The sequence below is a fragment of the Protopterus annectens genome, chromosome 8.part0, assembly GCF_019279795.1.
Source record: "Protopterus annectens isolate FY-2018-M chromosome 8.part0, PAN1.0, whole genome shotgun sequence".
Classification (NCBI taxonomy): Eukaryota; Metazoa; Chordata; order Ceratodontiformes; family Protopteridae; genus Protopterus; species Protopterus annectens.
In genome coordinates, this window is record NC_056741.1 from 549,925,880 (window position 1) to 549,953,127 (window position 27,248).

The 27,248-nt window shown below is 42.9% G+C and overlaps 1 protein-coding gene across 1 annotated transcript in view; it reads right to left on the minus strand.

Moving 5' to 3' along the window:
- The window catches only part of LOC122808922 (thrombospondin type-1 domain-containing protein 4-like), a 2,399,573-nt gene that overhangs the window by 2,064,393 nt on the left and 307,932 nt on the right, over positions 1–27,248 (minus strand). The gene's annotated exons all lie outside the window — the stretch shown is intronic.

Sequence of the window (27,248 nt, forward strand, 5' to 3'; positions counted from 1 at the left end):
GACCTGTTTTTATGGAGTGAGGAATGCCATCTGGGAAGTTGTGTTCAAGCTTGCTCCCAGGAATTAAAATCTTTTGGCTCGGAACCAGTTGTAAATTCTTTTCAGTGATGGTGTACGCCAGAGAAGTTAGGAGTCTCTTTACAAATGCCAGGTGCCGAAGTAGCAATTCCTGACTTGTCTGCCCTGAATCAGGCAATCGTCCAAATATGGGTAGATTTGAATACTTCTCTGCCTGCAGAATGCAATGGCTGGGCCAGGCACTTTGTGAATACTCTGGGTGCAGTAGATAAGCCAAAGGGAAGTGCAGAGAACTGATAGTGTATACAGCCTGCCTTGAAATGTAGATATTTCCTGCAAGACTCCCTTATGGGGATGTGCAGATAAGCTTCTTTTAAGTCTAGGGTGACTAACCAGGCACCCTTGGCTAACATAGGAAGGAGCTGTTGCAGTGTAAGCATTTTGAATTTTGGGACCACCAGAAAGATGTTGAGAATAGAAAGATCCAGGATAGGGCACCAAGAGCCCTCTTTTCTGGGCACCAGGAACAGTCTGGAGTAAAAACCCTGTCTCCTTTATTCTACTGAAACAGGTTGAATAGCTCTGATATTGGGAAGGGAAAGTACTTGTTTTTGAGCCTCTGCCCACTGGTTTGGGGGAAGGTCTGGCAGCCTGCTTGGAGTTGGCAGAGAGTGGAAGTAGAATCTGTATCCCTGGGATACAATGTTTAGAACCCATCGGTCCTGAGTAATGGACATCCAGTTTTTTGCATGAAGGGCGAGTTTTCCTCCTAGGGGTGCAAGTACTTGGGCATGGCTTGGAAGGATAATTGAAAAGTCATTGTGAACATTTTCCACAGTGGGATGAGCTTACCACTCCCTGTTTTTGAGGTGAGAGCACTCCATTGTTTAGATCTCTGCATACCCTGAGACTGTAGTCTTGTTTGTCTGTTTCCCCTGGGTTTGGACTGAGAAGGCCTGGGAGGGGCTGGAAAGGACCAATTTTTAGAAGGCTAATACCTACTGAATCTAGGTGGCTGCACCTGAAAGAAATCTTTAACAGTTTGCATCGATTTAGATTTTTCCTCCATCTTTTTAAGAACTTCTTCTGCTTTTGTGCCAAACAAACAATCTTGACTTAATGGAGCATCTAGTAATTTTGCTTTGACATGGTCTGGCAAGATTTGTTCCTTCAGCCAAGTGTGCCTTCTCAGTACAGACCCAGTGACAGCAGCCCTGGAAGCTGCTTCTAAGGCATAAAACCCACACTGCAAAGTATGTTTACTAATTTGGTTTGCAGAATGCATTAACTCTTGTAAATCTTTATTTTCTGCACAATCTGGAAGTAATAACATTTTTTGTTAAATTAGTTCCATAATATGTTGCTGGTACTTCAACATGTGAAACTGGCAATTCAAAGCCCTGATTGCAAGAGTTGTAGAGATATAGACCTTCTTACCCATCCGTCTAAAGCTCTAGAATCTCTGTCTGAAGGGGGGTAGGTTTTTTGGCTGTAGTAGCCTTAATGCCTTTAGGTCCCCGGGAAATGGTCTCTGGATCCTCAGTAGGATTCTTACAGAGAAATTTGTGAGAGTCAGGTACTCTGCAGTACCTGTCAGGTTTTCTAGGAGCTGGTGGTAAGGTTTCAGGAGAAAGACTAGATTCCATGAAGACATCCACAACATCCAGAACAGGGGGTATATCTAGAGGCCTGTGTTGGGGCAAGTCTAAAAATTCTCTGAGTCTCTTTTTGGTCTGAGGATAGTCTTGGCATTCCCAATGGAAATGCTCTCTTAAGGTATGCAAGGTTTCACCAAAAGAAAATTCTTCTGGAGGGGAGGCAGAGGGAATGGAATCCTCTGCATCAGAATCTTCATAGGTAGATAAGGGCATGCCCTGGTAATCAGAGGGATCTGAGTCATCGGACTCAGGGTCTGTAGAATCATAAGGAAATCCCATTCTTTGTCTTTTAGCAGGGGAAGGCTGGCTTCCCCTAATTAGAGTAATAAGATCTTCAGCCATTTTAAGCATTTGTTTCTGTGGCATGGGAGCTTGGGCATGTGCTTTGGTCGTCAGTTTTCTAGGCGTAGTGCAAACTCTGGGCCTGACAAACTCGGTAGTTTTAGTCAAAAACAAAGTTGTCGGTTTAATACGAACATCGGAAGGTTGGAATACACCCTCAGAAGCCGGTGCGTGCACAGCGGCTCCAGACCCATCCAAGGTAGAGACATCCATAGGTTCCAAAGTCGAAGAAGAATCTTATGGCATACTGGACTCCGAATGGGTCTCACCAGAGGCCTACGAATCTGTAGAAGCAGATATCAGGGGATGCGAAGGCACCTCACTGAGTACTGGTGACTAGCTTAATGGAAGTGTTGTCGGCAGTTTTGGACCTATGCGGTCTGTCTCTGTCTTTATCCTTATGTTTTTTCGGAAGATTGGTAGTCGGATGGCTTATAGAAGCCATTTTGGAATATGGAGAACGAGAGCAAAAGAATTTAGCAACAAAGATAGCCCAACGACTAATAGTTCGGGCATCAAACAAGACACAAAATTTTCAGCGAGGGATGTCGTGGTCTGAGTCTAAACATGTGACGCAGTAAGAATGAAAATCTCTATGAAGTATTTGCTTTCCACAGGCAAGACAATTGTTAATTTTTTTCTAACACTGGTTAGAGCAAGGAAAAGGATCTCCAACAGGGTACTTAGCTTTCAGAAGACTTCAGGCTTGGAACTCGAAAAAACGAAAATTTCAGGTTGCGGCTGACTGGCACTTGCAAACTGCTTCGGGCTCCTACGCGGCAAGAAAAGCTGATGTAATGGCGTCAGCTGCAGGTTTTATATCCCTGACGACCTGATGTCATGGAAGAAGTGACAGCACCCAACGCAGAAATCCCAAGACTCTGGAAATCGAGCTGACTGAGGGCTACCTGTAGGCAGATAACCCAAATGTGATGACTGCAGCAGTGAAACGAAGAACATCTGAAAGTGCTGACAGCCTGCTCTGAAGTTCAGAAATTTTCTGCACGATTCCCTGATGGGGATGTGGAGGTAGGCATCTTTTAAGTCTAGTGTCACAAGCCAGGCACTTTGTGTGAGCATAGGCAGGAGCTGCTGCAAGGGTAGATTTTGAATCTGGGGACCACCAAGGAGGTGTTCAGTTTGGATAGATCCAGGATGGGGTGCAAAGTGCCCTCTTTTCTGGGAACAAGGAACAGTCTGGAGTAAAATGATCTGGAGGAACATGTTCTACTGCCCCCTGGGATATTAAGAATTTGGACCGGTTTCAATGCTTCTGCCCACTGGTTTGGGGGGAGGTCTGGGTACCCTCTTGGAATAGGAAGTTCACTAAAGGAGAATCTGTATCCCTGATGAGAAATGATTTTTAAGACCCATTGGTCCTTGGTTATAAAGACCCAATTGTCCTTGAAGAGGGTGAGCTTTCCTCCTAGTTTCTGATGAGTGAAAGGTGGGCAGAGGGGGGAGGGAGAGTCTTTGTGAGTGCTTGCCATAGAAGCTTGGCTTAGAACTCCCTGCCTTAAAGACAAAAGTGGTCCATTGTTTGCTTCTTGGCTGGCCCTGGAATAGGGGCCTGGATGGCCTGCCCCTGCAGGGCTTACCATGACCCCGTCTGCTAGGTGCAGGGAAGGCCCAGTGCTTAGAGGGAAAGTTTCTGCTGAATCTGGGAGGTTGAACTTGAAAGAAATCTTTTATTGTTTGCATAGATATTGCTTTGTCTTCCATCTTTTTAAGCACCTCTTCTGCTTTTTCTCCAAACAGGCGTTCCTTATCTAGAGGTGCATCAATAAGTTTAGACTTGACATGATCAGGGAGATGTTGTTTCTTCAGCCATGCATGCCTTCTAATAACAGAGCCTGTCACTGCTGCCCTGCTAGAGGCTTGTAGGGCGTCATATCCACACTGTAATGAGTGTTTGGCCACTTGACAAGCAGAGTGTAGTAATTCTGCCAGCTCTTTTGAGTTGGCACCATTAGGAGAGGTAGCAGTCTTCTGTTTTAATTGTTCCAAAGTGTGTTGTTAATATTTTAACATATGGAACTGACAACTGAGAGCTCTGATAGCTAAGGTTGCAGAGGTGTATACTTTCTTACCCCATCTGTCCAGAGCTCTGGCGTCTATGTCAGAAGGAAGAGGATTCTTGCGGAACTACTCTTAGCTCCTTTGGGTCCCTGTGTAATGACCTCAGGGTCTGCAGCAGGATTCCTGTACAGGTATTTGTGAGAATCTGGTACTCTGTAGTACCTGTCAGGTTTAGTTAGATCAGGAGGCAGGGCATCAGGGGCTAAGCTGGATTCATGGAAAACATCATCCACCACTTCCAAAATAGGTGGAATGGTCAGGGGTCTGTGCTGGGGCAGGTCCAGAAACTCTCTAAGTTGTTTCTTTGACTGTGAAAGTCTTGAGATTCCCAGTGAAAATGTTCCCTGAGGGAGTGAAGGGTTTCCCCAAAGGGGAGGTCCTCTGGAGGGGAAGCAGAAGGGATGGATTCCTCTGCATCTGAATCCTCAAACAGTTAAGGGATGTTGTTCCTCTTCAAAAGCAGAATAATCAGATTCCTCAGACTCTGAGGTCTGTCACAATTTCTGGAGAAGGATGCCTTTTCCTTTTAGGAGTGGGGGCCGGAGTACCTCGGATAAGGGAGAGGAGATCCTCCTCCATTTTAAGCATTTGAGCTTGGGGTGGGGGAGCAGTAGCAAGATAGTGGCTAGAAGCAGATTTCCTAGGAGTGGCCTGACTTCTAGGCCTGAGAGAATCCGTCTGTCTCTGAGAAGTGGTAGTCGGATGTGAAGATGTCGGTTTTTGTCTAGAATCGGTAGTGCGAAAGGCCTCCTCAGAAGCAGGTGCCTGCATCGCGGCTCCGGAGCCAACCGAGGCAGAGACAGCCAAAGGCTTGGAAGATGAAGTGGATTTCTGCGGCATACCGGACTCTGAAAGGTCTGGGAGAAGCCTGCGTAGAAAGCGAGTCGGGCATCAGGGGCTGCGAAAGTGTCTCACTGAATTCCAGAGAACTGATGACTTGCTTAGCAGTAGTGTCGTCAGAAGGCTTAGCCTTGTGTGGCCTCTGTCTAGCTTTATCTCCAAGTTTTTTTGGAGTGTCGACAGAATGTTGGCTGACGGATGCCATATCGGAATTCAAAGACGGAACATGAAAATAATTCTCTACAAAAAGAGCTCTACGGCAAATGGTTCTCGCATTAAAGAGGGCACAGAACTGCAAATGAGGGATGTCGTGGTCTGGGCCTAAACAAGTGATGCAGTAAGAATAAAAGTCTTGGTGTGGGATCTGCTTTCCACAGGTGAGACAACTGTTAACTTTTTCAGACATCAGTTAGAGCAAGAAAAAAGGGTCCCCAATGGGGTGAATTGCTTCTGCTACGGGCTCCACCATAAGAAAGACTGATTTAATGACATCAGCTGCCTTGCTTTATAGCACTGACGACCTGACGTCAGGCTTCAGGCGATGGCAGCCAGTGCACAAAAACACTGACTCTGGTATTCGGGCCAATCGAGGGCTACCACAGCAGGGATAACCCACAGGTGATGACTGCAACAGTGAACCATGAAGAACATCAGGGATGTAGACCGAAATGGCAGAGGCATTAATTTTGATGAAATAGGACAGGCTCTTATCAACCAGACTAGCCAGATAATCTAGGATGATGGAGATCTTGGCTTAAGCAGGATTGTGGCCCAGTTGTTGACACAGGATGGAAAATCTTTTCCATTTAGCCGAGTAAGATTTCCTACTACTAGGCCTTCTGGCATCTTTAAGGATGTCTGGACCCTGCTTGCTTAGGTCAAGCTCAGTCCTGGATGCAGCGGGATTATCCAGACTGAGAGTCTGAGTGTCTACAGGCAGGGGTGTACAATCCTTCCCTTGTCCTGAATCAGGAGATCCACCCTCTGATGTAATTGCCATGGATTCTTGTTGGTTAGGTTGAGTAGTAGAGGATACCAATGTTGCCTTTGCTAGTCTGGGGCTATCAGTAATGCTCTTGGCCTGTCTTCCCTTAATTTAGTAGTAGAAGAGGTAAGGGTGGGAATGAATAAAAGAACAGGAGACTCCAAAGGAAAGAGAAAGCATCTGTCTTCCAGGTTGAGAGTAGTTTGCTCCTGGAGCAGAATCTTTTCAGCTGAGCATTTTCCTTGGTAGCGAAGAGGTCTACCTGGGGTATTCCACATTTCCTGGCTATGCTGAGAAATGTTTCCCGATGCAGTTTCCATTCATGAAGATCCATCAGGTTCCTGCTGAGGAGACCCGATAGTGTATTTTCAGAACCTGGAAGGTACTGTGCTAACAGATGCAACCCAGGGAGTGAGTAATCTCCCAAACCTGCATTGCAAAGTGACAGAGAAAAGGAATGGGTGACCCCCTGCATGTTTATGTACCCACATGACTATGGTGTTGTCCGTTTAGACTAGCAAGACCTCTGGTTTCCATTTTTCTCTGAACGCTACCAGGCTTTTTTGCACTGCCATCAGCTCTTTCCAGTTTATGTGTGTCTTTGAACTGAATTTCCCACTTCCCTTGGGATTGGAAGTGTTTGAAATGAGCCCCCCACCCCACCAGGTTGTCTCTGAAGCATTTGTGGTGAGAGTTTGCTCCTGAGGATTAAATCTGAAAGGAAGGCCCAGGTTCTGAGCACAAGCCTGTGCCCACCATCCAAATTCCTCCTTGAGACAAGGAATTAGCTACATTTTGGTCGAAAAGGATTGTGCATGCTGGTACCACAGATTTGTGAGGTACCAATGGAGCTTCATCATGTGCAGCCTGGCTAGAGGAACCATGAGGATACAATATGCCACGTAGCCCAGTTCTCTTAGAAATTCCCCGGCTGATAAGCATTGTCTCTGCATGATCTTTTGGAAGTAGTGACTCAGGAAGGAGACCTTTTCTGGCAGTAAGAAGGCCTTTTGAAGGGATGAGTCCAGAAGAGCTCCCAGGAAAATAATCCTGGTGGATGGGTTTCTGTTGGATTTGCTGTGATTTATGGTAAAACCATGGAGATCAAGAGGTTCTGGGTAAACATATAAGAAATGAGAAGAGCTGTGAGATAAAGGTTGAACAAAATCCAATGAAACCTGTAGTATTATAAAAAGAAGTTATGTACTCACCATAACGTTCCATCTGAGTAGGTAACTTCATTTGTCAGCAACCTGTGGGACCTGTGGGTATTGGATCAGACCTCAGATCCGAGCCGGCAGCTTTCCAAGCTAAAGATCCGAGCTCTCAGCTCCTCCCCCTTACCCATAATACCCTGCTACCTCCCTCCAGTCCTCAGATCGAGTTTGCCATATTATCTACCAACAACAGTCAAACATACTCGAAAGAGAAATGCTAACCTGATGCGTGACAGAAGGAAAAAACATTCCGTCATGAATATAACCATGAAACAGGCTAGGGGGAAGGAGGAGGGGGTTTGGTTGCTGACAAATGAAGTTACCTACTCAGATGGAACGTTATGGTGAGTACATAACTTTATCTGAAGTAGTTAACTTCATTTGATCAGCAACCTGTGGGACAGAGTCCCCAGCTACCAAAAACCTGGGAGGTCCTCAAGGAAGGATATTCTGGAGCACTGCGGAGCCAAAGGCTGCCCTACCTCTGGATATCAGATCCAGCTTGTAATGAGAAATGAAGGTATGAGAAGAGGCCAAAGTAGCCGCTGAGCAGATGTCATCTAAGGGAACCCTTGACCAAAATGCTGCAGAAGTAGCCATAGAACGGGTAGAGTGAGCATGAACCCTCAAGGGTTCTGGTCGACCGGAAGCTGTATACGCGTGTAAGATGCAGTGGGATATCCATCTAGCTAAGGTAACTTTCGTAATAGGCTTGCCTAATGACGGCTTAGCGAAGGACATGAAAAGCTGCTCCGATTTGCGAGAAGCAGCTATCCTGTGCAAATAAAATCGCAATTATCTATGCACATCCAACAAGTGCAGTCTGTATTCCCCTTTGTTCTGAAAGTTGGGGAAGAAAACAGGCAAATTGATGGTTTGATTGACATTGGTCTCGGAGGCTACCTTAGGCAAGAATGAAGGATTAGTCCTGAGAGAAACTCTATCCTTATGGAAGACCAGGTATGGGGGTTTTGTACAAAGGGCTTGAAGTTCAGATACTCTTCTAGCTGATGTAATTGCAGCCAGAAAGGCAGTTTTCCAAGATAAGAATTTTAAATCGATGGAAGCAGCAGGTTCAAAGGGCAGACCAGTTAGTGCCTGAAGAACTAAGGTTAAGTCCCATGGGGGACCCACATTCTTGACCGGAGGTCTTAACAGGAAGGTGCCTTTCAAAAAGGACTTGCACATCTTGGCGGAGGCTAAGGTACCAAGGTTGTCCCCGATGTGGAAATAAGAAATCGCAGCCATCTGAACCTTAACAGTAGAAGCACTGGCCCCTTGGTGAAAAATCTGGGACAGAAATTCAAGAACTGCTGGAACGGGAGCTGTATAAGGGTCCAAATTCCTATGTTTGGCCCAGATGGAAAAACGCTTCCATTTACTCTTGTAGATCCTTCCTGGTTGAAGGTTTATGCGCCACTACCAGAATAGATTTTATGGAAAATGAGATACCGGGAGTCCTAGCCATTAGTGGAACTGGATCAACCAAGCTGTGAGCTTGAGGTTGTCCAGGTTTGGAGTTTGCAATCCCGAAGAATGAGAGATCAGATCCGGAATGGGATCTAAGACCCAAGGAGGAGCTATAATGTGAGACCGCAGGTACGGGAACCAGATCTGGTGAGGCCAGAATGGGGCTATGAGGATTATATTGCTCCCCAACCGATGAGCTTTCTACAGAAATGTTGTCATTAGTAGAAGAGGAGGATATGCATAAAGAAGATAGGGCGGCCAAGCATGAACCAGAGCGTCTCTGGGACTCTCCCCCGGTGGGGGAATTAGAGCTAAAAACTTGCTGCATTTTGCGTTTGAAGGAGACGTGAAGAGATCGCAGCAAGGCTGACCCCATCTGAGGAAGATCTGTTTCGCTACTAAGGGGTTTAGAGACCACTCGTATGGTGTGAGGATAGAACGACTCAGCTTGTCCGCTAGGATGTTGGACCGACCCGGAATGTGCGTTGCTATCAGAAAGTGGTTGGTGGTAATCGCCCATTCCCAAATTCTCATAGCCTCTTGACAAAGAGGGTAAAACCTGGTTCCTCCTGGTTTGTTGATGTACCAGACTACCGCCATGTTGTCCGTCTGAATTGCAATATTCCCCGGAGGAAGAAGGTCCTCAAAGGCTTGCAATGCTAAAAGCACCGCCCTCATCTCCAGAACACTGATATGCAGAACAGTCTCTACCGGGGTCCACGTGCCTTGGACAGTTCTGCCCATGCAATGCCCCCCCCCACCCGAGGCGAGAAGCGTCCGTGGTCAGCGTGGTTTAGGGTTGAGGCATTACGAATGGTCTCCCTTCTTGGAGCTCTCGGGAATGGAGCCACCAAAGAAGGGAGTTTCTGCAAACCCTGCTTAGGGGAATCAGTGAATCCAATGGGTGAAGGGGGAGGGACCATTGGACCTGAAGGGTCCACTGAAGGACTCATGTGTAACTGAGCAAGAGACGAAAGGCTGATTGCTGCTGCCATGGATCCTAGGGCTCTCAGGACTAATTCTGCGGGTGGAGCTGGGGACTGTAGCAGCGCTATTACGTGGAGTGACAAGTGCGTAACCTGTCCATTGTCAGAAAGGCCCTGGACTGAAGCATATTTATCCTGTCCCCTATGAAATCCAGAACTTGAACAGGATGAAGAGACGATTTCTTGAAATTTATGGTAATGCCTAGATGATGGGCCAAGAGTAAAGAATAATTCCTGGCAGAACAGAGTAGATGCCTGGTGGGGGCGGTGAGGAGCCAGTCGTCTAGGTACGGGAAGACCTGAATTCCCTGAAGTCTCAGGTGGGCTGCCACAACTGCCATGACCTTGGTGAACACCCTGGGGGCTGTGGTGAGGCCGAACGGAAGAACCCTGAACTGATAATGACTGGCCCCTAGCCGAAAGTGGAGAAATCTTCTGGATCGTCTGTCCATGAGAATGTGGTAGTACGCATCCTTGAGGTCTATTGAGCACATCCAGTCGTTCTCCTGCAGAAGGGGGAGAATAGATTGTAGAGTGACCATCCGGAATTTCTCTTTGGCAATGAACAGGTTCAAAGTAGACAGGTCGAGAATTGGCCTTAAGTCCCCCGTCTTTTTTGGCACCAAAAAGAACCTGGAGTAACTGCCTAACCCAGACTGCTCTGGGGGGATGTGCTGGATGGCCCTTTTTTCAAGCAACTTCCGTATTTCTAAAGCTGCAGCCTCCCTCTGATTGGGTGGAACATCGGGGAGGCGCTTCCGTTAGCGGGGGAAGATTCAAGAAGAGGATAGAGTAGCCTCTGGATATTATTCGGAGCACCCAGCGATCTGTAGTAATGGACTCCCAACTTGCTAGATGCTCCGAAAAATGCCCCCGACTGCCTCCAGAGAGGGACAGTCGGGCAACCCCTCAGGGCTACTGCACGGGGTGGTCGGAGAAGGGTTCTCTCAACCGGAAATTCTTCGGCCTCCCTCTGCCTCTGGGCTGGCGTCCACCTTGTCCTCCTCTGCCTCTGAAGGATAAAGGGTCCGGAGCGGGAAGGGACTGCTGAGACTTCTGGAACCACATCTTCTTCTGTCCTCTCTGGTTCCTTGAGAAGGACCTTTGAGGAGCGGAGAAGCGGATTCCGACGGCAGACAGTGTCTTCCCATCTTTTTCACTCTGGAGTAGCGTGTCGTGGATGGTTTTGCCAAATGGCGTAGAACCGTCAAAGGGAGCATTTCCGAAGGACGCCTTGAAGGGTTCCGCAAAGACGGAGCCAGGCGTGGCGCCGCAAGGTGACCCTTGCTCCGCTGGCCTAGCCACCCCCTCCATGGCATGGGAGAGAAGCCGCATGGAAGTGTTTGATATTGACTTTAGAGTGGCCATGCGAGCCGAGAAGGTCCGTTTGTCCTCGGCTGCCATGGACTCTGGGGGAGACCCAGCGTATTCCTTTATCAGATCCTGTTGAAGCCTAATTACGTGTGCCAGATAATTCAGCGCCCTTATAGAAAAGTTGGCTGAAGCAAACATCCACTTTCCAATGCGGTCCATCGTCCGAGATTCCTTATCAGGAGGATGGACCGAGGAACTTTCTTGTGCCAGTTCCTTCTTGGTGGCAGCCGCCACCACCATGGCATCTACCGGGGAACATTTATTTCACGCTGGTTTGTCAGAAGGGGGACTAAGAATTTTATCCGGTCTCCTAGAGATTGGCTCCACAGTATCCGACTCCTTCCAAGCCCTGGTAGTAATCAAGTCTACCAGGGGGGACACCCAAGAGGTAGACGGGCCTGTGTCGAACGCCTCCAGAAACACAGACTCATCCGAGGAAGGCTTCTGGGCTGACCACCCCCCTCTTATGCGCAGCATCTCCATAATGTCTCCAAATGAGACATCCTCTGGGGGTGACCTGGGGGAACCTTCCCCTTCATCTAAGTCTGTGTCCTCCGTGAGGGACTCTGGGGACTCCAAGTGCCTCCTCTTACACTTTAGTTTGTGAGGGACCTCCTCGGTGGGGCTGTCCAAGGAGGGTTCACCAACGGGGTCCTGTTCCTCTACGGGAACCAACTGGGGCGCAGACGCAGGCTGCCCCTGGGGCCGGACGACGGAAGACAGGCCCATATGCGAGGGAGTGAAGGGAGGATCCGTAGTACGGACCGGGGACTTCGAACTCCTCCACAGCACCCTCTCCACCACATCGAATGCCGAAGGTGAACCACTCTCCCCTGGCTCCGAGAGTAGTCCCCTCAGCTCCGACGTGAGGACCAGTGTCGGAGCCAATGCAATCAGACCCAAAAGGGAAGTGTGCTCCAACAGCAATGGAGCCGAAGACACACCCACCCCTGCGGATCCGAAACTCGGCTCTCGGCCCCAACAGCTCGGATCCGAAAGATGACCTGATAAACTCGAGGGTAAGGCCAGCATCGAAGTAGCAACTACTATCGGCGCCGACTCCCCGGCTCCGAGACGACTTGGATCCGACAGCTCCGAAACCCGATAGTGGATCGGAGAAGGAGCAATGGGTGCAAAGAAAGGGGCCGAGCTCCCTCCTGGAGGGGGGGGGGGGAGGAAGGAGTACTCCCATCTGCACCTGGGCCTGCAGGAATCGACGCATCATCTGGTCCATATCTGCGTCGGACAGACTCCTGGTAGACCTGGAAGAAGTCGTCGAGGCAGGCCGGAAAGGCCAGCTAGACGACCTCGAAGGTGACCGGGACTCCTCCTCCGGCTCCGGAGAGAAGCGTGGAGAATGGAGCCGAGAGCGGGAAGACCTGGAAACCCCCATAGGGGAACAAGTCAATTTAGATGGTGGAGCCGAAGGAACTGATTCGGCCCGCCACTTATGACTCTTGTGTCTATCCCTCTCCTTCTATTTCTCTTCTCTTTACTGGAAGAGTCCCCCTCTCCCTGGGAAACAGCGGGAGGTTGAGTCCCAGCCAGGGGAGGGGGAGCTGGAGGCTGGACAGTCGCAGCCGCGACTGGCGCCACTGAGGGAGAGGAGGAAGAAGAATCTGGGGGCAAGAGTCCCGCCAGGATTAACTTGTTTCCCCTGTCCCTCAGAGCCCGGGGGTTAAAGGCTGCACAAATCTGGCAGCCCGATGTTAAATGGTCTACCCCCAGGCAAAGAACGCACTGAGTGTGGCCATCCGCTGGGGACAGCTTATGACCACACTCAGCACATTTAGAAAAAATGGCCTTAGGGCCCTCGGCAACCACACACAGCACACGCCCTGACACACAGTAAGGGGAAGGGAAAAATATTAGTTTACCACAAAAAACACGGTTTAACTAAATTATGGGCTTACTACACACACACACACACACACACACACACACACACACACACACACACACCGAAATAAACTATTTATCTAGGAAAAATACACCTAAAATCCTCATCTAAAAACGCTAAGAGCTCGTCCCTAATGCTTCAGAAGCTGCGGCAAATGAGATCTGGGGACTGGAGGGAGGTAGCAGGGTATTATGGGTAAGGGGGAGGAGCTGAGAGCTCGGATCTTTAACTTGGAAAGCTGCCGGCTCGGATCTGAGGTCGGATCCGATACCCACAGGTCCCACAGGTTGCTGATCAAATGAAGTTAACTACTTCAGATCAATGGAATCGACCATCAAGGCTGAATAAAAATGTAACAAACTAATAACGGAAAGGTAAGCACTTTCATAGTGATATCCGCTTCTTCAGACCTAATACAAATACAATCTAACAAAAAAACTTAAATTAAAAATCTAAGCCAATAGAAAACATTGTCCAAAATACATGATTAAAACATAACTTTAATAATAAAAATTTTATTCATTCATAAAAATTACATGACCAATGAAATTACTCCTGTCTAAGATAACCAGTTGGAGAATACAGGAAAATCTGTCATTGGTTACATCTCTTACCCCGGACCAACAGAAACGGTCATTCAAAGCAATAGCTATTAGTCATACCTCTCGTGTAACAAGTTAATAGAAAGCAAAACATTCTAAATATAACCTACACGGCTGAACTTGAAGGAAGTCTTTCATAGTTTGCATAGACTTAGCTTTGTCTTCCATTGTCTTAAGTACAGCCTTAGCTTTAGGCCCAAAGATGAAGTCCTTGTCCAGAGGGGCATCCAAAAAGTTTGACTTGACATGCTCAGAGAGGTAGAGATTGTGTCCTTAGCCATGCATGTCTTCTAATAACAAAGCCAGTGGCTGCAGCCCAACTGGAACCATCACAGCCACAGTGTAAGAAATGCCTTGTTACTTGACAGCTGGAGTGACAAAGGACTAATAATTCCCTGGAAAGGTTCTTGTCCTCAAGGGTAGTGATTTTTGCTTCAGTTGATCCAAAATGGTCTTCTGGTATTTAATTGCGAGGAATTGGCAGTTCCTCATAGCTAAGGTGGCAGAAGTGTAAGCTTTTTTTGCCAAATCTATCAAGAACCCTGCTCTCTATCAGTCGGTAAGGTGTTGTTAGTGAAATTGGCTCTAGCTCCTTTGGGTACTCGGGTGACAAAAACAGGATCAGCAGAAGGGTCTTAAAGAGAGTCCAGCACCCTATAAAACCTGTCTGGTTTTCGAGGGGCCGGAGGAAGACAATCAGGATTCAAAGAGGAATCCAAGAAAACATCCCCTACAACCTCTAAAACAGGAGGAATGGCAAGAGGCTTGTGCTTTGTCAGGTCAAGGAATTCCCTAATCCTATTTTTGGACTGCAGGTAATCCTGTGCTTCCCATTAGAAATGTTCTCTCATGGCATGAAGAGTTTCTCCAAAAGTGACGTCCTCAGGGTAGAAGCAGAAGCCAGGTTTTCTTCAGAATCTGAATTGTCAAATGAGGTCATGGAGGGCCCTTCATCAAAAACAGACTCCTCCTGGTCAGAATCCTCATCAAATTCAAAGGGGTCAGAAAATACTTCAGGAGTAGGAACTCTTTCTTTTCCCAGGGGAATACTCAACAGGGGTTGTCTAGATCTGACCAGGGAGATTAAGTCCTCAGCTAACCTGACCAAATCCTTTTGATATCCTTGTGAGTGGGAGCTAGTAGGCCTGAGTTTTGGCACTGAGACAGTTCCCTTTTTTGAGGAAGCTATGGCCTTGTACCTTGGAACATCTGCAACTCTGACACCAGTCTCTCTGGACGAATGACTAACCAGTGAAGGCTGATGCTGCAAAGGATTGTCACTGGTTAAAATGAGCTCACTGGAAGCAGAGGCCTGCTGAGTGGCCTCAGACCTTACCACCGAACCAAATGCTAAGGCCTGTGCAGAAGCTGAAAGACCTGATGGCATGTCAGACTCCAAACAGATCTTGACAGTGGCCTGTGTCACCACCTCAGCTGTGGAAGGGTAGCTGCAAAAACACAGCATCTTCTTCAGCAATCACAAGCCTTGGAGGACTGGCTAATGGACCCTAATACAGTACGCAGATGATTCCACTCATTTGCACATCTGACAACATGGTACACCTCCAAAGATTTACTCAGGAAGCTTTAGCAGCCACTGAAACATGGCTTCGTAACTCACAACTCCTGCTCAACCAAAAAGAGACCAAAAACTACTACGTTTTTCCCCTAAATCCCTCTCTCATGAAAACACAAAATTTAAAGTCCTCTCTCTTGATAATACACCCACTGAAGTCGCTTCTCCTAGCAAACTATTAGGGGTGATAGTGGATGATAATCTTACATTTGACCTGCATATACAAAATTGCATAAGAAAAACTCATCAAAAACTGGGGATGCTTTAGAGAGCCAAAAACTTTCTCACTAACGCAAGTAAAGCTATACTTGCCACTACTTATCTCCTCCCCGCTCTTCTTTATGGCGCTCTCATCCTTGCTAATCTTCAGGCTTCACAAAAATTGAAACCTGAACAATGCTATAATAAAGTTGCTAAATTTGCAGCACATACCCCTTTCAGAACCCACCAATGTGCACTAAAAAGTCTAACTTGACTAGAGCTGCCACATCATCTAACATATACACAGCTTCTTACCACCTACAAAATTATCCAGCATCCGTCTGCCTGCCCAGCACTAAAAAAACATTCTACAGAATTATGTTCCCAGTTGGTCATTTTGTTCCAGTGACCAAAATCTCCTGTCTACAAACCTAGCAAATCTGCTGGGCATTGTCCATATACGTACAAGGCTGCTAAGGCCTGAAACTCCTTACCTGATTCATCAGGTTTATACCCTCCCTCCCATCTTTTAAAACCACTCTGAAAGATTTCCTAGCTAAAGTCTGTCTATGTTCTTGCTCAACACCAGGATAAGCTGTATCCCTTAATGTGACCAAGTTCCTTGTCATTCCTTGTACCTCTTTACTCTCCCTTCTTCACTTATTTCCTTAATGCTATCTAAATCACTTATCTTTCTCTCTAAATATACCATAATCCTGTTTTTCCCTCACTTCATACTGCAATTCCTATTTGCAGTAGACAAACTTACCTTTAATTTATCTACAAACTGTCTAAAATTTCTCTAAATATTAAATGACTGTCATATACCTTGTATCGATTCTTAACCAATGTCTTATACTATGTCTAATTTATTATAATTATCTAAACTGCAGAAATTTTTGTTTTATTTTTGAAGATTTTACAATTATTGTTCTTAAATGTTTTGTAATAACTTGGAGCTTTTCTCACAGGGCCTCCACTGAAAATGGGCTTCTACACAGTAAGACTTTCCTGGTAATCAAATGTCAATAAATAAACAAATAAATAAATTATTAGCCTTTGTATTACTATGAGTGGCTCTGTCTGCCTTGTGGGGCTCATATTCCATGAAGCACATTATGAAAGCTTTATCACAGAACATTTTCCAGTCTGACTTGTCCTTACCGATGCTTGTATCACATGTAATATGAGAGGTTGTGTCCACTTTTACAGGGCTCATATCTCCTGAAATACAGGGCCGGCTTATAAGAGGCTCATATACATGACTAATGTGGCCAGTCCCCATTTTCTTCACGAAGAAGACAGACCTTTTCATATGCAGAGGAGGTAGTCACTTAGAGCCACACCAGATGACTCTCATTTTTTTTTAAATACATGCATCCAGAGAAATAGCTTACAGTAGAAACAAGTCACGGTGCTCATTTTTACACAGCTGATAGATGTGCACAAGCAGGAGGAAAACTTGTAAAGTTTGAGACCTTAGAACCTTTTGTATAGGCTTCTTGTATCCATGGAATAAAAATCTACTAAGTGGTAAACTGCAGACTATACAAAACATTTAATAAAAATAAGTATCTCAGAACTTTTTTGAGCATAGGCAAACTGTGCCTATGGTGTAAAGAATACAGCAGTGTAGACTGTGACCCTGGGATAGCAATCTTTATTGTACTGCAAATTACAGAAACTATGCTAAATGTAGGCCAGAGGGTTAGAATATGTACACTTGGTTGCTGTGAGGTATCTACAATGAGAAGGGGAAAGTCCCTGGTCTCAGAGTGAGGTTAACTTATTTATTTACATTTGTTGACCGGGAGTGTCCGACTGGACATAGGTCCATTTTCAGCAGAGGCCCGGGGAGAAAAGCGCCACAGTTAAAATAAAACAGACAGTAGTTACATTGGATTACACAGTGATTAACAATTTGATTGACATTCTATGGTATTCCAGTCTGGGGTCTTCACTACCAAGCCTCTTCCTTTGTCTAGCAGGTAGTAAGGGATCTTCTCATCACATTCTTCCTCTCTTCAGGTTCCAGGTGGTGAATTCAGTGCAAAAGAGGGATACATAATGGGCTGGAAACTGGGAGGTATCAGGTGGAAGGGTAGTTAACCAAGCTCCTGAGAAGGTGGGTGAGGCCAAGGGGCCCAGGGTGGGGTTAGATGATGTAAGATACTGATGTAATCATTATGGGTGGAGGCTGTTAATCAAGCTAGGAGGCTAGTGTTTGGCCCTCTTTTCTCACTCCTAATTACAAAAGGAAAGCCCAAATCCTAAATGAGTAGTAGAAAATATTTTCAAACACCTGAAAATTGCTGTTTAAGTTTGTACACATGATGAGGTAAAAAGCATTTTCAAACTCATGGCAGTTATTGTTTAGGTCTGTACACATCTTGAGATAACAAGAAAAAAGAAAAAGAAACAGAGTGGCTTATTTCCTGTGTTATTAGTTCACCAGATAAACTATAACAAGGCTGGTGCAGGGATTTACAGATCTAATTTCTTGATTTGACTTTTTAATATTAACAGCAGCATACATTGCCCACCTTATCATGAAGGGATTCACATCTAGATCAAGGGAAGTCATAGTCTCCCTATACTCATCACTCATCAGACCAATGATAGAGTACAATGCCCCATTCGGAATGTATCTGACCCAACACTTGCAGCAGCTGGAGAGGCCACAAAAGTTCCTCACCAAAAGGATAAAGGGTCTCGAAAATCTGTCTTATGCTGCCCGACTGAAAGAACTCCAGTTATATTCAGTTGTGTACCGCTTGCTCAGAGGTGACCTGTGCCTGACATACAAGGCCATGTCAAACCCAGATTTGATGAATATGCTTCATCTCAAAAAATCTAGATCCCTTAGAGCCACAAGGGCGGGTGACTTAAACCTTGACACGGTTATTAATAGGACGTGCTGGAGGGATAGATTCATCACCCAAAGACTCCCTATGCTGTGGAACAAAATCCCGGTTTATGTGAGGCAGAGCACCTCGCTGGCCTTGTTCAAGAGGAATCTTGACCAATGGATGGGAGATCGCAGATACACCCCAGGGGTTACCTCAGTGTCACTGCTCGACAGAGGCACAGCTAAATAATGGGCACAGTTTCTCCAAACTAAGGGGTGGCGTAAGCCACAAAACTATGGGCTTGGCTTATAAATGCCCTCAGGCAGATAGCCTAGTATGAACCTATGAACCTATGAACCAATGTATGTCCTAGTTTAAACAGTACATATGTTTTAGCTGTATGATTTATGGTTTAGTTTCCTGAGTGCAAGCACATTTTTGATGGAACTGCTTGAATTTAGATCAGGGTGGTGGTGGGCATCCAGCCTGATCTGCCTGCTTAACTCCATTTTTTCAAGGATCGCATTTTTGTTTCCTTTAAGTGAACCCATAGTAAGCTTGTCCAGAATGTGGAAGTGGAACGATATCAGCACTTTTTTTACACAGGCGGACCCAGGTCGGGAGAATAAAAATATATTTTGCGGAAGATCTGGATGGGAAGAACTGCAGAAGGCTGGTGGAACTTCTGTCCTGTTGAAGCTGTCTGATAGTAATTACAAGAAGGTTTATTATAGAGATACATGTTCTATTACTCAAGCTCACCTTTTTACAACCCTTTATTTGGATGCTATCCATGTGGTCATTGTACCTACTGCCCTAGGGTGTTGAAATGTCGGACCTTTTCCTCACAAAACTGTCCACAAGTTTGTGACATATTATGTTTTGCCAATTGCAGTACTTCTTGGGTGATTTATTTGGCCTAGTGCAATTGTTGAGCCTTCTATGTTGGACAAACTTCCCGTCCTTTTAAAATTAGGATAGGGGAACATCTTAGGGATATTACAAATAAAAAGGGGTCCAGTTCTTTATACAAACATATTTCAAAACACCCTACGGGCAATTTTTGTTTTATGGTCATTGATCACATTAAGGACAGACATGTACAATCCCATGTTTTACATGATAGGCTCACCTATAAAGAGAAAATGTGGCTCATCAAACTAAGGGCTCTATTTTCCCCTGGCTTGAATGATCATTTTTGAGGCATCCAATTCATATGTTTGTTGTTATATTTGGGTTTATATATTAATGTATATATTTGGGATAACTGTGTTTATTTGCATTACATTTCATGCATTTATGAACTAGTGCATTATTTTAATGATGCACTAGAGGGCGCTCCATACTTTCTATATGCAATTTGTATAAGTTGGAAGACAGCAAGTTAAGTTTTGTCTTCATTTTGTACATCATGTTTGGTTGCTGATGAAGGATTTACCGAAACCGGTACAGCCATGTTGGTGTACAGTTATGTTATATTGCTGTCTTGAAGTTGGATATTAAATAAGATTGCCTGATTCCAGGAGTTGAGTGCTGGCTTTCTTTCTTCACTTTTGGTTTGTTTTTCCAGACATGCACCAGCCGTTCGTGCAGGAGGATGTTTTTGATTTATGATAGGCCTAAACGCCCTTATACTGGGGAAGGGGAGAGAAGTGTGGCTTCTGAGATCAACAGCACTGATCTAGGAATATCTAGTTTCAAAGGTAAGAAGGGGCAGGTAGGCCATAGACCTGTAGAGATTCCAGGAACATCGATGTTGGAGGAAATGGTGCCAACAGGGCTAATTACATAACTGGCATCTATAATACGACCACAGCCAGTAACACTGACAACAAGTAAAAGCTCGATGGAGGAGGTTGCACAGGCACCAGCCACTACTGGGGTCAGCAGTGCTGGAAGCATGATCACTGGCGCTGGCTGAGAAAACTCTGGTACCACAAAAGCTACTCCTGCAGAAGACTATCAACACTCTAGATCAAAAGGGATAAGGGAGACAGTTTCAAATCTGCCATATTGAACTCTTAAAAGAGTCTCTTGTCAGTCTGCCATAATCTAAATATGGCAGAAGAGGAGATATAATTGATCTGTGGCAGCCAGCTTGAAGCCAGTAGTGTGTACTGTAGCTAGGGAATCTTCTAAGCAGTAATATTATCAATAACAATCACTACCTGAACACACTTAATAGAAGTAGCAGCAGTCTCTTTAATAGGCACTGTAGATTCCAGCACTGCATTGCATAAGGTTAAAAGGAAGAGAAACATGAACAGAAATGCTTCCTTTCCAGAGTAAGAGAGGAAGAGGAATCTGATTGTCCTTATGCATTTTAATAGTTTTTGATTAGAATTGCCTTGAGGAACCTGAAATCTCTCCTAAGTCTGAAACAGGTTTTGCAGATAAGGCCTGTACAGATGGGTCTTCAGCTTTTCTACACATTTGCAACATACCTCTCAATTGTCCAGAATTTCCTGGAAATGTCCAGATTTTTGCATCATATATTGGCCTGTTCCTCAAAATTTGCATTTTTCTGGCAAATCACTGAGGACTGATGTCAATCAGTGATGGCAGATATTTCAGTTTCAGACTTCATCTGCTTCAAAAAAATTCACACTAAAGCAAAAACTATAATTTTAGCAACCTGTTAAGTTTCTAACAGTAAAATTTAAAATCTGTACCTGATATTGGGCCTTCTTCCCATTAATTTTGGCATTTTTAAGTCACAGACACACATACATTAACAGAAAAGAAAGTAAAATACATTAACAATTTTTATTTTCATAAAATATACATTATACACGTTTTCTTTCTTTTTAACAATTAGTATCTACATCAACATTTTATAAACTGCTCAATTCCTACCTTCCCTTAAATCTCACTTCTCTTCTTGAACATATTCTGTAGTCAATGTTCCCACAAACTTCATTTAGTTCTATGTAATCTGCTCCTCTCTTTTTCTAAATATCTTAAATCCAGTTTTTTTAATCTCATTTTCAATATTCAGTACTTCAGTTATAGTTGGTTTAGATTTTTATTAACCATTTTGTCACCCCAATATTTGTGAAGGAGTACTCTGCAGGCTATTTTTAAAACCTGCCAAGTCGTTACATTCCCCAAGACATGTTCCCAGTTACCTCTCTCTTTCCATTAACACCACCAGCATTTGAAATCTACCCAATGAAAAAATCTCTCAAGTCTGCTCAGGGTCTAAAAAATAACTGGAAACACTTCCAAGCAAAAATCCTAAACCTTCTGAAGTCTGTTGCAAACCTGAGATCCACAAAGATGTCTTCACATTGTTCCTTTGTAAGCCTTTCCAGTTTTCTCAATCTTTTCTAACCTACTCTGATTGATTCTTACAGTTACCAAGCAATATTTTATATGCCCTATTAGTTACCCCTTTTTAAGAGCCACTTCTCTTCTAGACTAGACTAAAAACTCTGTCAGAGCTGGTCTTCACTAAGTACTTCCCCATCCATTTCTTTTCGGCTACACTCTTATATCAATCCCTGGAAAGGAAGGCAGTCTCCAACTTGCAGTCCAAACTTCTGATTGGCCTCATTCCACTCTATTACCTTTTTCTCTCTCTAGTTATTTGCTCCCATTGCCCTGGTTCCTTTCAACATTTTTCAGCAAATTCCAGCCCCATTTCCTATTTTGTAAACCCCAAACGTGCATTCATCTTTATTGGCAAAATCTCATTTCTCTATTCCTATGTTAGCTTAGTGCTTAGAATAAGTTTTTCTACTTTTTCTCTATGGTTATCATTTACATTAAGGATTAACATCCAAAATCCTACTCTCTCCTTAAATTCTCACCCCCTCCATTTCATCATTATCTTTTTTCACTTTGATTTATAACCTTCTGCTTGTGTTATTTATATGATCCTTAACTGTGTAACTCTAAAGTATACCTTCAAATCATGTAACCTTAAGCCACCTTGGGGAGTATCAACCTATGCCACTTAGCTCTTGCTCGCTTCCTTTTCCAAATAAATTTATTCAACTCTTTATCAGTTAACATCCACAACTTATCCTCTGGTGGATAAAAATATGCAAAAATATGGGAGACGATATATAAAACTTTAGGGACTAAAACATTTTTATTGCTTGTATTTTATTATCATATCCATAATCAAGCGCTTTCAGTTTCTCAGTTGTGGTATAATCTCTTGTTTAGTTTCCTCCTACATACCCTTACCCTTAGCTACCATACCTGAATTATTTTTAATCCATACATCTAAAGGCTGCATTTTACTGAGTCCCTGTAACTATGGGTATTTCTGAAACAATACATGTGAAGACTTAGTTTAGTTCCAAAACCTTTGTTTTATCTTCATTAATTTTACATCCAGAAAAGATCTGAAACTGTCTCAAAATGTACCACAACACCAAAATGTCCTTTTCTGGATTTATCAGGTATAAAATAATATCATCTGCAAATAAGGCAAATTTTTCTTGATTACCATACCGGTTATATCCCTGAAATTGTGAGTCCATTATTTTCTTTGCCAATGAGTCTAAATATAAAGCAAATACAGAGGACAGAATACATTCCTGCCAGGCTTCAATGTTGAAGCACCACTTGTCTGAGAGGAACCTTGCCACCTTAACTCTTGCCCCTGACTCTTCGTATGTACTCCCTATTAATTTAAGAGGGAATGCAAATGCTTCCATTGCCCACTCATAAAATCCCAGCTAACTCTATCACATGCTTTCTATGCATCAATACCCATCAATAAAAATTACATTTTCTTACATACTGCTGCCTTCTGAATCATCATTGTTCTGATAATGTTGTCAAATGTTTGCCTTACTCCACAAAGCCAAACTGATCCAGATCTATCAATTGTTGGAAACACATTTGCCAATCTCTTAGTTAACATAGATAAAACACCTTGTAATCATGACTTAAAATTGAAATGTGTGTACATAAGTCTGAGTTTGAATGGTCTTTACCCTCTTTGAGTAATATAGCTACCACAGCTTTATTCCAATATGTTGATACTTCTCTCCGTTTAAACGGCTGTTGAAGAAAACCTTCCAGATCTTTATCCCTTCACTCCCAACTTCCAAACTTCCACAGGAATAATGCTGGTTCCTCGAGACTTTCCTGTTGATAGATTGTATACTACCATTATTATCTCATCTCTTCCTGTCTTAATTATTAATTGTTTTGCCTCATCTTCCTCTAACCTTGGCATGATTACATCTTCCATAAATACTTCCACTTGAGCTTTTCCTTGGTTTCCACAATCCTCTGCTTTATAAAAATTTTCATAAACATTTCCAAAAGATCTCAAATATTTCTTTAATATGCCCAGCTATTTCTTTTGTCATAGACTCCTAAAGATTGGTGACAGCCCTTTCTACTTTCTATTGCAAATGCCATTATGCTAAATGTTTTTGCGCACTGTAGTTATCAAAAAATAGCTGCTTAACACCAACTTTTCCAAACTCATGCATATTATCCAAATACTCCACTATTTTTCCATTCAGTTGCACTCTTCTCGTTCTGTGAAATTCCTCTTATTATGCAATACTTTAACCTTTGTCATTTCCCATAGTTCCTTCTCTTTTATTTCTATCCTGTTTTAAACTCTGTTTTATTTTATTCCAGGCACTAGCTATCCATTCTGAAGAAATTTTTATCACCTATAATATCTTTCAAATAATGTCCAGTACCCATTCATTAAATGAATTTCCTTTTATCAGTTAAGTAAGAAAGCACTGGTGGTTCATTTTTAATTAATTACCCTGCATCTTTATCTTTGTTTTTCTTGGTGCATGATCTGAAATAATTACTGAATTTGTGTCAAAGATTTCAATAAAATGCAGATGTTTCTGTGAAATATAATTACTATCCAGTCTAACTCATGTTCTTGCTTCTGTGAAATGTAATTTCTATCCAGCATAGCCCAGTTAATTTGGGAATATTATATAAACACCGAATGAGTTCCTACTACCAATTTCTACTGAATTCACATCTTCCATACTAAATATTTTCATATATTTTTTCAGACATTTGTTATATTTTCCCTTACATATTACCTGATTCATCCTGACTACTGAAAATCAAGTTCCAGTCCCAACCCATGAATAAAATTCATTACTGAATGCAGACTATTTCTCCAAAAAAAAAAAAAATACTTAAGCTCCACAGCAGCAATTTTTGGTAGAATATAAACATATGACGCATAATCATCCTGGCTTTGCCAAAAGCCCTTTACTACTACAAAAGCTATCATTACTTCTTTATCTCCTCCTAGCAATTAGTGCCACCACTCCCTCCTGTTTTACTCAGTCCCTGATATTCTGCTGAATATCCATCCTGAAATCCTTTCTTTATTACATTCATATGCTCATTTCTATCCAAATAGGTCTCCTGCAACATTGATATTTTTACTTAAAATAATTCAGTACTCTTTACTTTTTGTCCATACCTGTAAGGCCACTTGCTTTCCATTATGATAGAAAGTTATTTCTCCCACCTATTACACATAACAGTTCTTCTGAAAGTGAATTTCCAACTTTTGGCTTACATATGCACACTTATGTTTGGCAGGCTGATCTTTCACACAGTTGATTTTTTCTCATTTCCATTTAAACCTATGTCACACATTTGCAAGACTTTTTTGATTCAATGAAACCAATGAAACAAAAATGAAATACATTTTCAGAATACTCATCCCTTTTAACTTGGAACAAATGAAGTTCACCCCTCCAGACAGGAGTAGCTGCCTCAAATTGACAACTATAGACATAGGCATTACCTAATTTAAAATTATGTTTATCCATGCCAAAGCACATGTTAGAGTCTGTGTTCTCACATACACTGATTACTATCTGTTCTTTTCTTATCTCTCTATTCCCCAGATGTGAAAAAAATGCTTACATGCTTTCACTTTTAGATCCAACAGTTAGTGCACTGGTTACCTCTAAATAAACTAAATTGTGCACTGTTCTATTACACGCACTAGGGTATTAATGCTACTGGGTACAGTGCTAGTGCTTATTGACTTTCTAAAGTTTCAAACTTTATTTTTGTCTGAACTGCTTGACACTGTACCTTTAAATACTACATTTCTCTAAGCAGACAGTGCTCAGAAATTTCAAGATTAATTGCTTGCACTTAGACATCCAGTTCCAAGTTAAACAGTCAATAATGAAGTAAAACATAGCTAATAACTTTGTAGATGTGTCAGCATATCTTTGTAAATTTCATTCATAATGCAATGTACAGACTTCCCTAGCCAGCTTCCTGCACCTCAAAATTCTTGTCTCCCACTGAAAGCATCTGCTAATGAAAAAATAAAACAAGTTAGTAACTTTGCAGATAGAAGAAACCACAATTTCTAATGCGTTTTGCCATTTTGACTTTTTTCAAGTTTATTTGCTTAAAAAACTATCTACAGATTAAGCCAAGATATTAATCTGGACATGCACCCCTGTAAAACAAGGAAACTGTTATTTTCAGTTGACCAAGATCACAACATTATACCAACTTTAACTTGCTTCTGTCCACTCTCTTATCTTGTTACAGTGTAAACTACTTGCTTTAAAATCTTTAACATATACAGCAAATCTTTGATTAGATTTCTGCACCTCACCTTTAAAATACCCGCTGACTGCACACTACACAAAACTGCTTTAAAATAAAACATATAAACTATATCATGAAATTTGTATACCAATATTAATAAGAGTAAAAACTGTTATTCTGTTACTTTGTCATTCCCTTCAATGTCCTTCAAAACATTATAATTATATAACGTGGGAGAGTATATGTTTTACAGTTTGTCCAAAAGTTTAATGCAGCCAACACAATTCTAGTCTTTCTCAGCCACTTTTTCTTGTAAACCCATATTTCACTTGTATATTCATATATCCAAGAGGATTGATGCTTTATAGTTTCCTATTTATTCGCTAATTTCAGTGTTGCTGGTCTTCTTCCTGATCATCTTCATTTATTACCACCAGTCTCTGGTTTGAGTCCATAATACTCCTGATTATTTATTTATTTATTTACATTTGTTAACCAGGTAGAGTCCGTCTGGGCAAGTAGCCCATTTTCAGTGGAGACCCGGGGAGATAAGCTCCATAACAATAGCACAAAAAGATTACAAAAATTTTTCAAAGATTTACAGACAATATATAAAAAGTTTGACAGTTGCCAACAATCACAATTTACAAAAAGGGGAATGTAAAACAGAAAACATTACATTTCTTAAGCCTTACTACAGTCAGTAATATGAAAGTCATTAGATATATAACTAAAAACCACTGTGGTATTTTCATTTGGTAGAAGTAAGACAAGACGATAGAACAGAAACCATTTGATCAAAGGCATGAGAAACTAGCCAGGAGTATTACAGGAGCATTCTAATTGCATTCTATTGATTCTTCTAATCAACTAGTGTGTCTTTCAGTCTCTACAGCAATGGAAAAGGTTTCATTGGAAAATTCTCTTTATGGATTTTGCTGTCAGAAGAATGAGAAGCATCATCTCCTTATGCTTGCTATCTCACTCTCTGATGGATAAACTATTACTTCTACCTTATCTTGTTTTGTATCAAAAAATGCATCTGACCATCCAGGAAAAAATATTCTGAAGACAGCTGGATACAGCAACTTGAATCTCACACTTCACTCTCAACATTTCCTGATTGCTGGAATAAACTTGCTTCTCTTCTGTTTGGTGTACAGCTGAACATTCATTTTCCACAAACACTTTGTTGACTCCCAGTTTTTAATACTTTTCCTTTCTTCCACAATTTTGTAAGAAAAAAAAAACTCTTTCTCCTGGAATGACTGCATTTTTACTACTATGGGTCTTGGTTGCTTTCTCATGGCCAGGTTTGGTGCATCCCCACAATGTGCCTACTCAAGCAAATCCTTCTGTGGAACACCAGTCCTTAATTACTTATTTGTTCTTTCATAAAATTAATACAGTCTGTTCCTTCCGGTTTCAGTGGTACAGAAGAATATTTCAGCGTGTCTCTGCATGCTCTGTCTTTTATTATTTTTGAAACAGCTCTTCTTGAGAAGCCTTGTGGGCAGCCAGCATTTTCTTCATGTCAATATCTGATTTTTGCAGTTTTATCAGTTTATCTGAATAGCTATTTACAGCTTTTATTTTTTTCAGTCTTTTATTTGAA